General features: G+C 42.5%; 1 protein-coding gene across 5 annotated transcripts in view; it reads left to right on the forward strand.

Moving 5' to 3' along the window:
• Window positions 1-321: 321 nt before the first annotated feature.
• The window catches only part of LOC137436619 (transmembrane protein 121-like), a 188,574-nt gene continuing 172,921 nt past the window's right edge, over window positions 322-15,974 (forward strand). For all 5 annotated transcript variants that reach the window (XM_068130584.2, XM_068130575.2, XM_068130604.2 and 2 more), the window contains exon 1: window positions 322-459. The gene's annotated coding sequence lies outside the window, so the exon portion shown is untranslated. The remainder of the gene's footprint in view (window positions 460-15,974) is intronic.

Consider the following 15,974-nt stretch of genomic DNA (forward strand, 5'->3'; position numbering starts at 1 on the left):
TAAATACCAGTAAAATCCTTACGACCAACCCATATAATGTAATATGTTGCTCATTATGAAACTAGTGCGATGTGGAACAAAAGTGCCCATCCAATCGGGACAAAAATGCACCAAAACTCAGCGCAAGCAGTCACAGCCAATCACTAGGCGAGCCCATCGAAGCCCCATCCAGAGATGGTGCAACCAGCTGGGGGCGTGCAGCGCGCGATCTTCATTCGCTCGTCCCCGCCCCACCACGGATGAAACGCGCTCTTTTCTCACGATCGCGACTCCGAGGGGCTGGATACCCCCACCCCCAGCACGCGCCCTCCCATCCCAGCACGCGCCCCCACCCCCCGTCTCGCTTCCAGCCGAACCATTTCCTTTAGCAGCGCTGCCCACCCTGCAGGTGGCATCGGAGGGAGCACCGCCTCAACCCCGAGACAACTTCGCCAAGAAGACCTTGCTTGGAATTACGAGGTACCAAGACGAGGTGGCGAGCTGTGCTAATTCGGTGAATCAGAACTTGTGTCTTGTCTGTGTGGGGTGGATGTGGATCTGAACTTGTGTGTGTGTGTGTCTGTGTGTGTGTTTGTGTTTGTGTATGTGTGTGTTTGTGTGTATGTATATGTGTGTGTGTGTGTGTGTGTGTGTGTGTGTGTGTGTGCGCGCGACTGCGCGTGTGTGTGCATGTGCGCGCGCGACTGCGCATGTTTATGTGTGTGTGTGTGTGTGTGTGTGCGCTTGTGTGTATGTGTGTGTGTGTGTATGTGTGTGTATATCCGTGCGTGTGTGTGTGTGCACTTGTTTTTGTGTGTGTGTGTGTGTGTGTATTTGGCTGTGTGTGTGTGTTTGTGTTGAAAGGGAGGGATTAAATATGTACGTGTTATGGCTAACTAAAGAGCACGTGATGGCTTCCCTGCGATGTTGTATTCCTAAAACTAGCGTGACTCGGCGCACTCCGCGCACCTCACCACACGTCGTTTCAGAGGGATAGGCATCTTTGACCATTTCGGTGTCTTTTGGATCTTCATGGTGTTTTGGGTCTTCAGGGCCATTTGGGTCTTCAGAGTCTTTCGGATCCTGTGGGCCTTTAAGTGTATTTTGGGTCTTTGGGGTGTTTTGGCTCTTCGGTGTCTTCAGGGGCTTTTGGGTCGTAAGGGTCTTTTGTTTTCTCTGGGTCTTAAAGTCTTTGGGGTATTTTGGTTCCTCTGGGTCTTTAAGGGTCTTTGGGTCTTTTGGGGTCTTTGGTGTATTTTAGGCCTTCGGTGTCTTCAGGGCTTTTGGGTCTTAAGGGTCTTTTGTTTCCTCTGGATCTGTAAGGGTCTTTGGGTCTTTGGGGTCTTTTTGGTCTTCCAGGTCTTTGGAGTATTTTGGGTCATTGGGGTCTTTTGGGTCTTCAGGGTCTTTTGGATCCTCTGGGGCTTTAAGGGTATTTTGGGCCTTTGGGGTCTTCAGGGTCTTTTGGGTCTTTAAGGGTATTTTGGGTCTTCAGGGGTCTTGGTGGTCTTAAGGGTCTTGGGGGAATTAAAGGGTTGTCAAAGGTCTGAGGGGTCTCAGCAGTCTAAACGTAATTAAGAGGGTTAATTAAGAGGGTGGTAATGTTATTTGAAGAAGAAGAAGAAGACGACGTTTTAGTCTCATATAAACAAACAAACATACATAACGACATAACTAACCATACACGTTTGCTCTATTATAATAAGATGTTGTCGTACCACATATGATACACATTTAGCCGCTCCTGCTTCATTATTCTACAGATGTTCTCACTGTGTTCTCCTTACGTCATTGAAGACTACAGTTGGATACAGTGCGCCAATCACTCAACCCCCCACCCTCCCCCTCCCAAAACGAAAGCCTGACCTTCCCTGCTAACATACGATTAAATTAGGATGGATTTTCAAAACGCAATTCCAATATTTTTCATTCATGTGACGAGATTATGAGAAAGAGTTCTTTGTAATCTTTCATCTGAAGTTTCGTATTTTCTCCCTCCAAGCACATTGGTGTGTGTGAATTGCAGTGGGAAGGTACTAGGTTGAAGTAACTTGGGCTTTCCTTTGTGATTCTGTCTGCTCTACATACATGACGGCCGAGGTTGACCCCGATAGCATTCCTTTCTAGACCCTTGGCTCGTCATGTGGGCCACACCTGGGTTCAAATCCTAGATATACCATATGTGCTTGCCCATTGTCCACCATGTTTCTTGTAGCCGGCGAAGCCGGTGTTGTGAATGACCGCGTACGTATTATGTTGAAAAGCCATATTTTGCTGGATCCCTTGAGAATTTCGAAGCTTTGACGCACCAAATCGCTCAATGGAGGCAGCCATCTTGCGGATGCGGAAGTATGCATAAACAATTGCGAAAAAGTTCAACAGGAGTTTGTTTCACCCGTCTTTGTTTGATTCACAATCGTATGCACCTCTAATTTGTAATTAAAATACTTTAAGACCAACCTCGGCCCACACGGGCCTGGTTATCTTCAACGAAAATCGTCACCAAACACCAGAACCAATGAGATTCGAGCATTTGAAAAAATATAACAAAAACCAAATCGCTCAATGGAGGCCGCAATCTTCCGGATGCGGAAGTATGCATAAAAAAATTGCGAAAAAGTTCAATAGGAGTTTGTTTCACCCGTCTTTGTTTGATTCACAATCTTATGCACCTCTAATTTGTAATTAAAATACTTTAAGACCAACCTCGGCCCACACGGGCCTGGTTATCTTCAACGAAAATCGTCACCAAACACCAGAACCAATGAGATTCGAGCATTTGAAAAAATATTACAAAAACCAAATCGCTCAATGGAGGCCGCAATCTTCCGGATGCGGAAGTATGCATAAAAAAATTGCGAAAAAGTTCAATAGGAGTTTGTTTCACCCGTCTTTGTTTGATTCACAATCTTATGCACCTCTAATTTGTAATTAAAATACTTTAAGACCAACCTCGTTCCCCGGGCCCGCACGGGCTCTGGTTATCTTCAACGAAAATCGTCAAGAATTACCGGAACCAATGAGATTCGAGCATTTGAAAAAATATTTCAAAAAAGCTGTTTACCACATTTCGGAGGCTGAAAACGGCGTCAAATATTCTAAAATTGACGAAGAATTATTTTTTAGAAATCTCGCGGCCGTAGGGTATAGATTTTCACGGCCGGAAATATCCGAAGTTGAGACGAAATTCACCGAATTAATCAAGAAGGAAATTTTATAAATCTTAATCTCATCCAGAATGCAAATGGTGTCATTTTGAACCAGGTACGATACCTACTACACCTACCTACTACCAACTACCTAACCTACTGATGCCATAGTGATGGGTAAAATAGTGGCAAGAGGCTTTGGCTTCGCCGGCTCATTGCGGCTTTGCAGTCGGGTACTAGTCGCCGGCGAAGCCGGTGTTGTGAATGAACGCGTACGTATTATGTTGAAAAACCAGATTTTGCTGGAACCCTTGAGAATTCCGACGCTTTGACGCACCAAATCGGTCCATGGAGGCCGCCATCTTGCGGATGCGGAAGTATGCATAAACAATTGCGAAAAGGTTCAATAGGAGTTTGTTTCACCCATCTTTGTTTGATTCACAATCGTATGCACCTCTAATTTGTAATTAAAATTCTTTAAGACCAACCTCGTTCCCCGGGCCCGCACGGGCCCTGGTTATATTCAACGAAAATCGTCACCAAACACCGGAACCAATGAGATTTGAGCATTTGAAAAAATATTTCAAAAACCAAATCACTCAATGGCGGCCGCCATCTTGCGGGTGCGGAAGTATGCATAAAAAATTGCGAAAAAGTTCAATTGGAGTTTGTTTCACTCATCTTTTTTTGATTCACAATCTTATGCACTTCTAATTTGTAATTAAAATACTTTAAGAACAACCTCATTCCCCGGGCCCTGGTTATCTTCAACGAAAATCGTCACCAAACACCGGAACCAATGAGATTTGAGTATTTGAAAAAATATTCCATAAAAGCTTATTACCGCGTTTCGGAGGCTGAAAACGGCGTCAAATATTCTGAAATTGACGAAGAATTATTTTTTAGAAATCTTGTGGCCGTCGGGGATAGTTTTTCACGGCCGGAAATATCCGAAATTGAGACGGAATTCAGCGAATTAATCAAGAAGAAAAATTTTATAAATTTTAATCTCATCCAGAATGCAAATGGTGTCATTTTGAACTCGGTACGGTACCTACTACACCTACCTACTACCAACTACCTAACCTACTGATGCCATAGTGATGGGTAAAATAGTGGCAAGCGGCTTTGGCTTCGCCGGCTCATTGCGGCTTTGCAGTCGGGTACGAGTATTTGGTGTTAAATTAGCCTACACTGATGTCTGGGAATGCCTTTGTCCTGGACGTGATACATATGGACAAATACCGTGTGTGTAGTATATACAGTACATATATACACAGGGTGGATCCCTACTATAACTCACAGATCAGTGTGTGTGTGTTCGTTGCGCTATTCCTCCTACAGTTCTGGGCCGATTACATCCAGACTTTCTGCATAGGATCAGCATGATAGTAGGGTCAATATACGAAAAAAACTCACCTAACCCCCAAAAAATTGATACAAAAGGTTTTTCAATGGATTCTGGTACCATTGGGCATGCTAAATAACATACTAAAAATCTAGTAAATCTGACTTCCGGAAAGGGGTCATTTTCAAGATGGCGTCCAAGATGGCCACCAGGAGCTTAAAATGGCCATATCTCAATTATTATTCAACTTAGAAAGGTGGTTTTGGTGTCTAACCCTAGGTTTTAGGGCCCAAGGAATCCAATTGAATCAATAAAATTACCATCAGTTAATTATTTATTGACAAGTCCAAGATGGCATCCCAAGGTGACATCCTGATCCACTAAAATGGCTGTCGAATAGTAGTCAACCTAGAGAGATTTTTTCAGTGTGTATACCTAGGTTTAAGGCACCCAGGAAATCATCAAAATTACTTAAATAAGCACAAAGTAATCAGGTAATCCAGTAAGCCAGGTTTACCAGCCCATTAGGCATTTGTTGTCTTATACAGTTAGTCGCTATTCATCGTCATCCTCCGACTCCTCTGGAAGAAACTTGTTATGTGGATTGTCACATTCTTCTTTAGCATGCCCATTGCCCAATGGTACCATAATCCATTGAAAAACCTTTTGTATCAATTTTTTTGGGGTTCAACCATATATTGACCCCTCTATACCTTTCGGTATCCACGAGACTCCAGAAATTTGTGACAGATTGCCTTAAGTTTCAACTGAATGTCATTTTGAAGGCTGATAATATGGATTTTGTTGATGCATACATGTACCAAATAATATACTTATTCCTTTTGAGATGAAAATAAATTGTTTGTCAGATTTTTCAGTCCCCCCCCCCCCCCTCCCCAATATAAAATAGTCTGTCCCTTGGCATAACCTCTCAAGCTTTGTACAAACCTTTGTCTGTAATGATCACTGAATACTGTGGACTGGAGTCACAGGTGGCAGTGGTGTAGACACATTACACTCTTATCTCCAATCTGAAACACACACTTGGTTCATTAGCTGGTGAGTCGGAGGATGACGATGAATAGCGACTAACTGTATAAGACAACAAATGCCTAATGGGCTGGTAAACCTGGCTTACTGGATTACCTGATTACTTTGTGCTTATTTAAGTAATTTTGATGATTTTCTGGGTGCCTTAAACCTAGGTATACACACTGAAAAAATCTCTCTAGGTTGACTACTATTCGACAGAGCCATTTTAGTGGATCAGGATGTCACCTTGGGATGCCATCTTGGACTTGTCAATAAATAATTAACTGATGGTAATTTTATTGATTCAATTGGATTCCTTGGGCCCTAAAACCTAGGGTTAGACACCAAAACCACCTTTCTAGGTTGAATAATAATTGAGATATGGCCATTTTAAGCTCCCGGTAGCCATCTTGGACGCCATCTTGAAAATGACCCCTTTCCGGAAGTCAGATGTTACTAGATTTTTAGTATGTTATTTAGCATGCCCAATGGTACCAGAATCCATTGAAAAACCTTTTGTATCAATTTTTGGGGGGTTCAACCATATATTGACCCCTCTATGACCCCTCTATGACCAGGCTAACCCCCGCTCTAGCAGGGAAAATGGCCTTTAAAATGTATGTTGTTGTTGTTGTGTATGACCCCAATTAGTGTATAGGTGTGTTTTTTCTTTGCTGGTTGTCTTGGGTACGGTAGAGGGGTGCACAAATTCTCTATGTAAATGTGTATCATGTCGTACCGCCTCCAGGTGGGATACGGTATAAAAAGTGCGACCCTTTACAGTCCAGTATTCCTGTCCACACGTTTTCCAGGGCAGTGAGGTGTTTTGAATTACTAGGGCATGCCCGTACGTGGGTGCCCGTTCCTTGCCAAAAAAAAAAAAAAACGCTACCCGTACGCTCTACCCCGCCCGTACGCCCGTAAACAAAAAAAAACAACGCTCTTCGCTTCCGCCCTTCGCTCTGACTGAATTGGGAGAAATAATGCGCATAAGAAATCGAGAAATTATTATTTTCTCCGGAAGAAATCGAATTACGAACCATAATGGCGCAGGCTCTCGGGCTCGCAACAACGCGTTCTGTGATTGGCTGCCGGAAGTGAAGTCTTCACTGTCGCAAATGTGAAGCGATGAATACGATGAATCGCAAATTAGTTTTAATTAGTTTTAAAACATAGTTTAACGGCAACATAGTTTGCCGACGGGAAATAAATGAATACGCTCTCAAATGTGCCATCCGAGGCAGAGTCTGTTCGCCACGTTCGGCACACGTGATAGCTCGCTGCTCTCTGATTGGTTGAATCGTTTTTTGGACATAGCTCGGTAACTACTTCTGCGATTAATTTAAAACCTTGAAAAGGCACATCCTCGGGTCCCCAGCAATATACCTGGCAAGTTTCAAGTATATCGGACCGGTAGTTGTCGAGAAACAGCGGTCACAGACAAACATACAAACATACAAACATACAAACATACAAACAAACATACACACAGAGATTAGTGGAATTATAGATAGATAAGCAGTAGGCATGTTTTTGCTTCATGCACGTAAAACGTTATTTTCAATAAAATAAAAAAATTGGGGAGCGATTGAGGGAGTGATCATTTGCCAATACACCACCCAAATAAAGGTATGCGTCAGAAAAACATGTTGCATGCTCAGAACAAGATCGCCCATAGAGTGAGTACGAGTCAGAATAATGTATAAACACTTCAAGATATTTTTCCTCTGCTCAAATATGAGTTGAGTATTTTCCATCTCGAGGTCAAGGGTTCCCCACAAAAATAAGAATATGAAGTGCTTGCTTTAATGTTATGGAGAAATTTTCATACAAATGAATCATGGCATCTACAAAATACAGCACTTTAAAATGTTTCCACATTATCCTGCTTCTGTGTGTGTGTGTGTGTGTGTGTGTGTGTGTGTGTGTGTGTGTGTGTGTGTGTGTGTGTGTGTGTGTGTGTGTGTGTGTGTGTGTGTGTGTGTCCGTCCCCGTGTGTGCAGTGTCCGTGTCAGAGCTGTAACCTTTTTACCATTTGAGTTTTGTCATCAAATTTTCACCAAAGCTTTTAAATGAGAATATGGAGAAGGTAAATTAATAAGTTTGTCAAAAGGTCAAAGGTCAGCGTTACATAAAATCATCAATTTTCATGCGAATGACCTGAAATTTTAACACTTTGCATATTGGGTCAATTAATTTGTTCACCAATCAAAAGCGAGAAGCAGATTGGTTTTTTAGATCTAAAGCTCAAATGTCAAGGCTACATTTAATCATAAATTTTCATTTTGTATTTTTACCTTCGCAAAAGCGGAAGGTTATGTTTTGATCGCTGTGTATTTATTTGTATGTCTGTGTGTGTGTGTGTGTGTATGTTATTCGCATAACTCAAAAAGTATTCAACCGAATTGCATGAAATTTGGTGGGATGATTGGTTATTATACGGGACACATTTGATTAGATTTTGGGAGCAATCGGGTCAAAGGTCAAGGTCAAGGTCACGAAAAGGTCAAAATCGTATTTTTACCATAGCGCGGTCAATTTTTATCCAATTGGCATGCAACTAATGCCAAAATGTTCAGAATTCAATGCCCGATCTTGTGATATACGACATGACCCAGTGAAGACATTACCCTTGTTAGCGGTTGGGGGTCAAAGGTCAGGGGGGTCACGACCTTGCAAAATGTGCGTTTTTTGTCATAACTCGGTCAATTCTTATCCGATTTGCATGAAATCAGCACCAAACTGTTCACTGTTCTGTTCCCTACACTCCCATGCCAAGTACAGAACAGTAGCTGCGGCGAAGGTATGCGCTCTACCGAGTGCCCGTTCTAGTTTAAAAACTATTTTCGTTATTTTGAACTTACAGAAGAAGAAGAAGACGCCTAGATACAAACGGACGTGGATCATGGATGGGCGTTTGCATTTTCCGATGCTTTCTGGTTACCTTCGCAAAAGCGGAAGGTTATGTTTTGATCGCTGTGTATTTATTTGTATGTCTGTGTGTGTGTGTGTGTGTATGTTATTCGCATAACTCAAAAAGTATTCAACCGAATTGCATGAAATTTGGTGGGATGATTGGTTATTATACGGGACACATTTGATTAGATTTTGGGAGCAATCGGGTCAAAGGTCAAGGTCAAGGTCACGAAAAGGTCAAAATCGTATTTTTACCATAGCGCGGTCAATTTTTATCCAATTGGCATGCAACTAATGCCAAAATGTTCAGAATTCAATGCCCGATCTTGTGATATACGACATGACCCAGTGAAGACATTACCCTTGTTAGCGGTTGGGGGTCAAAGGTCAGGGGGGTCACGACCTTGCAAAATGTGCGTTTTTTGTCATAACTCGGTCAATTCTTATCCGATTTGCATGAAATCAGCACCAAACTGTTCACTGTTCTGTTCCCTACACTCCCATGCCAAGTACAGAACAGTAGCTGCGGCGAAGGTATGCGCTCTACCGAGTGCCCGTTCTAGTTTAGCAGTTGCAACTGGTTTGACCTCCCCTCGGCCCTCACCCACCCTGACCCTCACTCCACCACCTTTATTTCATTTCCACACACGGTTACAAACCACAATGCGATAAGCTCCACAAACTTTTAATCTGAACCGATCTTCAAAATTCCAACAGTAACTCGAACAGTAACAGCTATCCCAACGACGAAAAAAGGGTTCTTTGCTAAAAACGTTACATTAAAAAAACGCGTCTCCGAGCAGCTCCCATGGAAGTACCAATTAAGTTAAAAACGATTATTAAGTTAAATAAATAAAAAAACTAACCCCAGAATGAGAATCACAGCCTTGCTTAAATAAATGCATGTATAGAGCCTTGGTTATAAAATGGTTATATAAAATATACACATGGTTATAAAATCGCAAGATATGGTAAATTTTGTCAGATTTGGAGATTATTTAGTTTACAGCATCCAATCCTCACATCCAAATCCAGATTTTAATGATAGCCGGCGAAGCCGGTGTTGTCAATAAACGAGTACGTATTATGTTGAAAACCTGATTATGCCTTGGCTCGAGAATCCGAAGCGCAGTGGGCGCAGCCATCTTGCGTGGGCGGAAGTATGCATAACAAATTTAAAACGTTCATTAGGAGTTTCTTTCACCCGTCGTCGTTTGATTCACAATCTTATGCACCTCCGATGTATTAATAAAATAATTTAAGACCAAAATCGGCCCGCACGGGCCTGGTTATCTTCAACAAAACGCGTCACCAAACACCGGACCCAATGAGAGTCGAGCATTTGCAAAAATATTTCTAAAATGAAAGCGCTCAATGGTGGGCGCCATCGACCGGATGCGGAAGTTTGCATAAAACAATTGCGAAAAAGTTCAATAGGAGTTTGTTTCACCCGTCGTTCTTTGATTCATAACCTAATGAAACCTCTAATTAGTAATTAAAATAGGTTAAGACCAACCTCGTTATCTTCAACGAAAATCGTCATCAAACACCAGAACCAATGAGATTCGAGCATTCGAAAAAATATTTTTTTAAAGCTTATTACGCGTTTCGGAGGGTGAAAACGGCATCAAATATTCTAAAATTGACGAAGAATTATTTTTTCGAAATCTCGCGGCCGTCTGGAATAGTTTTTCACGGCCAGAAATACGGTATAAGCGGTTTACATATTTAGTTTACAGCATCCAATCCTCACATCCAAATCCAGATTTTAATGATAGCCGGCAAAGCCGGTGTTGTCAATGAACGCGTACGCATTATGTTGAAAACCTGATTATGCCTTGGCTCGAGAATTCCGAAGCGCAGTGGAGGCCGCCATCTTGCGGATGCGGAAGTATGCATAACAAATTTAAAACGTTCATTAGGAGTTTCTTTCACCCGTCATTGTTTGATTCACAATCTTATGCACCTCCAATGTATTATTAAAATACTTTAAGACCAACATCGGCCCGCACGGGCCTGGTTATTTTCAACGAAACGCGTCACCAAACACCGGAGGACCCAATGAGAGTCGAGCATTTGCAAAAATATTTCTAAAATGAAATCACGCAATGGTGGCCGCCATCGACCGGATGTGGAAGTTTGCATAAAACAATTGCGAAAGAGTTCAATAGGAGTTTGTTTCACCCATCGTTCTTTGATTCACAATCTAATGAACCTCTAATTAGTAATTAAAATACGTTAAGACCAACCTCGTTATCTTCAACGAAAATCGTCATCAAACACCAGAACCAATGAGATTCGAGCATTTGAATTTTTTTTTTTTTAAAGCTTATTACGCGTTTCGGAGGGTGAAAACGGCGTCAAATATTCTAACATTGACGAAGAATTATTTTTTCGAAATCTCGCGGCCGTCTGGGATAGTTTTTCACTGCCAGAAATACGGTATAAGCGGTTTACATATTTAGTTTAGAAATACGGATAGTTTTTCACGGCCGGAAATATCCGAAGTTGAGATGGAATTCACCGAATTAATCACTGCAAGCTAACTTCTTCTGGTGGAGGAAGCCGCAGTGCCCAGAGAGAACCAGCCCTGACACCGACTGAAGTTAGAAGACTACACACATACTGTGAAAACGTATGTTAAGCCCAGTTAAAATTTCTTAAAATAGGCCTTAAGCTAGCACATCGTATAGTTACTTCCTTAAGCTTCTTGTGACATTTATTGTATGCAGGTATTACTATTGGGGAGGACTGTCTGCTCTTCTCTTTTACCAAGTCTTACCAGCTACGGTACCTACTACAGTCTACACCTACCTACTACCAACTACCTAACCTACTGATGCCATAGTGATGGGTAAAATAGTGGCAAGAGGCTTTGGCTTCGCCGGCTCATTGCGGCTTTGCAGTCGGTACTAGTAGCCGGCGAAGCCAGTGTTGTGAATGAACGCGTACGTATTATGTTGAAAAGCCAGATTTTTCTGGATCCCTTGAGAATTTCGAAGCTTTGACGCACCAAATCGCTCGATGGAGGCCGCCATCTTGCGGATGCGGAAGTATGCATAAACAATTGCGAAAAAGTTCAATATGAGTTTGTTTCACCCATCTTTGTTTGATTCACAATCCTATGCACCTCTAATTTGTAATTAAAATACTTTAAGACCAACCTCGTTCCCCGGGCCCGCATGGGCCCTGGTTATCTTCAACGAAAATCGTCACCAAACACCAGAACCAATGAGATTCGAGCATTTGAAAAAATATTTAAAAAACCAAATCGCTCCATGGAGGCCACCATCTTCCGGATGCGGAAGTATGCATAAAAATTGCGAAAAAGTTCAATAGGAGTTTGTTTCACCCGTCTTTTTTTGATACACAATCTCATGCACCTCTAATTTGTAATTAAAATACTTTAAGACCAACCTCGTTCCCCGGGCCCGCATGGGCCCTGGTTATCTTCAACGAAAATCGTCACCAAACACCGGAACCAATGAGATTCGAGCATTTGAAAAAATATTTCAAAAAAGCTTATTACCGGTACAAAGCTTATTTCGGAGGCTGAAAACGGCGTCAAAATATTCTAAAATTGACGAAGAATTATTTTTTAGAAATCTTGCGGCCGGAGGGGATAGTTTTTCACGGCCGGAAATATCCGAAGTTGAGACGGAATTCACCGAATTAATCAAGAAGGAAATTTTATAAATTTTAATCTCATCCAGAATGCAAATGGTGTCATTTTGAACCATGTACGGTACCTAATACACCTACCTACTACCAACTACCTAACCTACTGATGCCATAGTGAAGGGTAAAATAGTGGCAAGAGGCTTTGGCTTCGCCGGCTCATTGCGGCTTTGCAGTCGGGTACTAGTATGCTTCAATTATGTAATGATAAATCGATCGTATTTCCAAGGCAAGGCACGTTTGAGTAGGCCGAAACAAAATGGTGGCTTAAGAACCCAGCGAGGTGCAGTGTGATGACAAATATAGCAGGCCACCATATTTGTAGGCCACCACATCAGGTTTTTTTTGTTGTTATGAGCACCTCGTTAATCATCTTCAAAAAGGGTGTTATAACACACCCAAACACCCAGTTGTCATCCGTGCAATTTGTTGTAGATCCAGGTGTGTGCATGCAAAGTTTGGGGCCGCTAGCTTTCATTGTTTTGGAGTTATGGAGGAGTGACAGACAGACAGACGGACGGACGGACACTGCCTTTTATTATTATTATAAGATTTATATATATAATTTTATATATATATATATATATATATATATATATATATATATATATATACACACATACATACGCATATATGTATATGTATGTATCTCAGGGTGTGTCACTGCATAAGGGAAAATAACCTGAAGGTGGTCCATTTCTTTCGCCTGCTTTCTCAATAAAGCCACCGAAGGAGAAAACACCACAGACAAATTTTAATTTGAGTAGCCATTTATTTTGGGTCGTGCATCCACTACAAAGTTTGTACACTACATAGCTACTACCAGTACATATATTCTGGGATTGGTTTCCCCGTATTGATTCTTTTCAGGGGAAGTAACTATGAAAACGATGTCTGGTTTAACACTCTTAATATTTAAAACATTACAGCATATGAAGACATAATTCGTGTTTCATATTTATGAAAATACATTTTGCTAATACACTTTAAGAATTTTTGCATTTTTTAGCGAAGAAGGTCCTTCTTGTTTGCTGTCTTCGGGTATGCTCGCTGATGATCCTCTGCCACCTGAATCATGTGTTGGAGCTTATCGTCATGCTTGGTATGCCCATTTGCCGTGAACTCATGGATAAGGGCCGCTCCTCTTTGAGCAGTGTCGTTCGTCTAGAGGAGCTTCCCAACCCGTTCCTTCCCCAGATTGTACCCGTCTGATGTTATCGAGGCTGCAGGGGGCATTGACAAGAACGCAGTATCGATTTCAAGATTGTGGACGATCCTCTTAGTTGTGGAGGTGAAGAAGTCCGGAAGATCTTTTGCCACGACGTCTCTTGCGACGGCCAAAATACGAGGGCAAACCACCTGTGGAAGAAAATAAACCAACAAGTCAGGAGACGATGATGGCTCACGTGCGAGCGGTATTCAATGACAAAGGACGGTCTATAACCGAAACAGGCCCGGACTGGGGGGGTCGGGGGCCCACGTGGCAGGTGACGGCCCCCAACATGCGGTGTACATGCCTATTTACAAAGGGGCCCCAATGCGCTGCATGCGCAGGCCTTTAAGAGCCAGCTGTACGTAATTGTGTATGGTGCTGGCCTGGAAATGTCAAAACGAAGGTTACTGACCTTGAAATGAGATAGAAAAATAATGTTATAATCAGTTATGAGGTTAGTTAGCTACACAATACCGAAAATTCGGTTCGATTCCAACAACTTTGAAAATTTGACCTTTGTGACCTTCAAAGGTCAAAGGTCGAAGATTCTGAAATTTGTTTTTAAAACTTGTATTTCATGATGTATGTGATAATATAAGATCATGTACGACATTTCACCCAATCAGGAAGCGAACAATGTAATAAAACCATTAAAAATCGACGTTTCTAAATTTTGTGACCTTGTGACCTTGACCTTGGGGCGAAAATGAAAAATCGAGCTCCGTGGGGCTAGACACATGACATTGGCCGAACCAAAACCGAAACCCCTGTCAGGTTCCACCAACTCCCTCGGAGAAGATGTAGCCTGAACTCGATTACCCCTAAAAAGACATCTTTTTCGGGCATCGCTCCGCCCACAATGGGCGCAATACGCCCACTCTAGGCAGGACACAACTAGATCATGATATCAACCTCCCACCCAAGTTTCATCAAAATCGGATGATATCATCGGGTAGTTATGTTGCGGACAGACAGACAGCCAGACACACACCCATGACGAATATAGTGGTCACTCTGTTTGATAACTCGTGAACCAACAATTAATAGAAAGCCTCACATAGAAAATCTTAACCCCATGTATTCCAGGGTATTTTAATGAAAGGAACAGTTGAACAGGGTCATATATATATATATATATATTATATAATATTATATATATATAATATATATATATATATAATATACAGTATATATATACGTATATATATATATATATATATATATATATATTATATTATATATATAATATATATATATATATATATATATATATATTGTTACGGATCCGGGGGACGGCACTCCCGTTAGCAAGGGGGGGGGGGGGGGGTTAATCTCCCTTGTCTTGTTAAGCTGGCCGTACCGACCGGTCCTGGTACTTGTAACACTCTTTTGCGGGGTGGGGATCGATCAGGGTTATTGGTCCAGGTATTAGCCCGAATACCTTTATCAATCCCTCCGCAAAACAGGGAGACAAGTACCGCTCGAATCCCCGGACAAGATGGAGTTTACCGAGCGGTTCAGCAATCCGGAATCCGAGCCGTTAGCAAAGGACTAACCCGATTCATAAGCGTTTCTGCCAAAATCGTGCCACAGATATTCAATAGGGAAAACACGAAGACGATTCGGAACGAGAATGAAAACCAAAGAATAAGGAGCAACAGGTATTTATTAATTACCACACAAAAACCAAAGAAACCAAAGGAGAAACGAAAGTAATTTACAGAAGAGGAAGAAGACACAGCGCAAATCCTTATACAAGCTTACTTATACCCAGGGACAAGACAAACAGAACAAACTCACGTACACTAATGGGGTTTTCAGGCAGGAATGGCGGGAAGGATGAGAAGGGCAGACGGTCCACAGTGGTGGGGAATCCACAGTGGTGGTTCGGGAATCGTGGCACGCCGTTGGTGGCCCACGTGAGCATCATGCTCCGGTGCAAGTGGCGAAAACCCGGTCGTCAGTGCTGGTTGGTATCGCGTCTCTCTCCGGTGCTCCTTGCTCATCTGTCTCCAACACCGTGGCTCTTGAAACTCCTCCCGCGTCTCTCTCGTGGGGGCCTCGCGCCAAGGGTTTTATAACCACGCCTTGGAACCCTCTCGAACCTACCAGACGTTTCTTGCCACGCCCTTTCAGGCTATGCCCACCGATCCCTGAATGGTCGTTAGGGGCTCTCTGGCTCCACCTTTGATGACGAGGTGGGGCCACGCCCTTCTTCTCCGATCCTGACCTCGTGGGCAATGGAGTTTTGGCGGTATATAATGCCAACGAAACAGCCCAACTGTCACTGGCACTTGGCAGAGGCGATTGGGGAAAATTGAAAGGGGAACTATCTTATTTGTTTGATGCAATGTAGAGTCAACTATTGGAAACACAGCCTTACCTGAAACACATACTAATGGCAAAACTTTTTTTTTTTTTTTTTTTTTTTTTTTTTTTTTTGTATACTGAATCGAGGCTCGTGAAAGAGCTAACATTTACTTCACAAACAAATCAACCAGACAAACAAAACGCACAAAAAGAGGGAGCGGAAAACAAGATGGGGAGAGAAGGGGAAGACACACAAACACAACATTTGAGAGCAGGGAGATGTGTGGAAGGAGAGGGCTTGGGGGAGGAGGCGTGGGAAGGGGGGTGGGGGGGGGGGTGGAGGGAGAAG

The sequence above is a fragment of the Myxine glutinosa genome, chromosome 1 (assembly GCF_964187855.1).
Source record: "Myxine glutinosa chromosome 1, kmMyxGlut1.1, whole genome shotgun sequence".
Classification (NCBI taxonomy): Eukaryota; Metazoa; Chordata; class Myxini; order Myxiniformes; family Myxinidae; genus Myxine; species Myxine glutinosa.